A 2682-nucleotide genomic window follows, 5' to 3' on the forward strand; every position below is an offset into this window, starting at 1 on the left:
GGGAGAGAGAGGGAGAGAGGGAGAGAGAGGGAGAGGGATAGAGAGAGAGAGAGAGGGAGAGGAGAGGGAGAGGGAGAGGGAGAGGGAGAGGGAGAGAGAGGGAGAGAGAGAGAGAGAGTGTCACGCCCTTGGTTAGGCCAGAGGGAGAGGGAGTGGGAGAGAGACAGAGAGAGAGGGAGAGGGAGAGAGACAGATACATTGTATCATTATAATGCCTTAAAGTTCTTCAGAAAACATGTTACATTGTATCAGAAAGTCAACCAAGTTGTTACTATCGTAAGTATATATTTTACCAGAGAAATAGTTATGTTTCTCCCATGTCAGATGCTGCAGATCATTTAAAGACGTCATACTGGCAGCGTTCAAGATAAATCTATTATGACATCACACAACAGAACACTACAACTGGAACAACAATCTCAGAAACAGTTGCACGCAAAGAAATGGGCAAACCACATTATAAAATACCCTGTTTCTTAATGAACATGTTTGTTATTTGCGTGCCAGTTCAGTTACTGTCAGTCCCTCCCTGTTTCTTAATGAACATGTTTGTTATTTGCATGCCAGTTCAGTTACTGTCAGTCCCTCCCTGTTTCCACCAGTAACTCTGTTCAGTACTGTGAACTCTGGCTTCAAGTTATTACAAACATTTTGAGAATGACAATGAGAGAAGAGCGCTGCAATGTTTGTTCTTAGAAAAACTGCAGTCATTTGCATCATACGAGGTTCTGGTGACAGAATGGGGAAGTGAGAGTTAATTAAAAAGAGACGTCTCTCTTTACTTGAATCTTTCTGATCTGAACTGAAACAGGATACTTGGTTCAGTGCGTGTGTCAGCTAAATATGTATCTCCTACTGAACCCTAATACATTATATAGATAGAGAGACATGGGTCAGTCAGTACAATTATATAGACAGATTGGTCAGTCAGTATGATTGTAGAGCCAGATGGGTCAGACAGTACAATTATATAGACAGATTGGTCAGTCAGTATGATTGTAGAGACAGATGGGTCAGTCAGTATGATTGTAGAGCCAGATGGGTCAGTCAGTACAATTATATAGACAGATTGGTCAGTCAGTATGATTGTAGAGCCAGATGGGTCAGTCAGTATGATTGTAGAGCCAGATGGGTCAGTCAGTATGATTGTAGAGCCAGATGGGTCAGTCAGTATGATTGTAGAGCCAGATGGGTCAGTCAGTATGATTGTAGAGACAGATGGGTCAGTCAGTATGATTGTAGAGCCAGATGGGTCAGTCAGTATGATTGTAGAGACAGATGGGTCAGTCAGTATGATTGTAGAGCCAGATGGGTCAGTCAGTATGATTGTAGAGACAGATGGGTCAGTCAGTATGATTGTAGAGACAGATGGGTCAGTCAGTATGATTGTAGAGCCAGATGGGTCAGTCAGTATGATTGTAGAGCCAGATGGGTCAGTCAGTATGATTGTAGAGCCAGATGGGTCAGTCAGTATGATTGTATAGACAGATGGGTCAGTCAGTATGATTGTAGAGCCAGATGGGTCAGTCAGTATGATTGTAGAGACAGATGGGTCAGTCAGTATGATTGTAGAGACAGATGGGTCAGTCAGTATGATTGTAGAGACAGATGGGTCAGTCAGTATGATTGTAGAGCCAGATGGGTCAGTCAGAATGATTGTAGAGCCAGATGTGAAGTTGGTGTGAGTGTGGGGAGAGTTACAGACTATACAGTAGTCTAGTGAAGTTGGTGTGAGTGTGGGGAGAGATACGGAGTCTACTGTAGTCTAGTGAAGTTGGTGTGAGTGTGGGGAGAGAAACAGAGTCTACTGTAGTCTAGTGAAGTTGGTGTCTGTGGGGAGAGATACAGAGTATACAGTAGTCTAGTGAAGTTGGTGTGAGTGTGGGGAGAGATACTGAGTATACTGTAGTCTAGTGAAGTTGGTGTGAGTGTGGGGAGAGATACAGAGTCTACAGTAGTCTAGTGAAGTTGGTGTGAGTGTGGGGGAGAGAAACAGAGTCTACAGTAGTCTAGTGAAGTTGGTGTGAGTGTGGGGAGAGAAACAAAGTCTACTGTAGTCTAGTGGAGTTGGTGTGAGTGTGGGGAGAGAAACAAAGTCTACAGTAGTCTAGTGAAGTTGGTGTGAGTGTGGGGAGAGAAACAGAGTCTACAGTAGTCTAGTGAAGTTGGTGTGAGTGTGGGGAGAGTAATCTAGTCCGGTCCATAACTGCCCGTAGTGTGTTAACCTGTTGCTGTAGCATGAGGCAGGTTGATGTAGGACACAAGTACACCCCTGAACAGAACGCTAGTCGACTGCAGGACATTATCCCGTCTCCTTAATAAACAGACTATCAGCAGGTGAGAACAGTAACAAAACATTTCCTGTCCTTGTTTTTGTGAAAAGCCAGGGATGGGTTTTGGATAAATGTAACCACTCTCACATTCATAGACAGAGCCAGGGATGGGTTTGGATAATGTAACCACTCTCACATTCATAGACAGAGCCAGGGATGGGTTTGGATAAATGTAACCACTCTCACATTCATAGACAGAGCTACGGATAGGTTTGGATAAATGTAACCACTCTCACATTCATAGACAGAGCTAGGGATGGGTTTGGATAAATGTAACCACTCTCACATTCATAGACAGAGCTAGGGATGGGTTTGGATAAATGTAACCACTCTCACATTCATAGACAGA

Source organism: Oncorhynchus kisutch, unplaced genomic scaffold (genome assembly GCF_002021735.2).
Source record: "Oncorhynchus kisutch isolate 150728-3 unplaced genomic scaffold, Okis_V2 scaffold2951, whole genome shotgun sequence".
Taxonomy (NCBI): domain Eukaryota; kingdom Metazoa; phylum Chordata; class Actinopteri; order Salmoniformes; family Salmonidae; genus Oncorhynchus; species Oncorhynchus kisutch.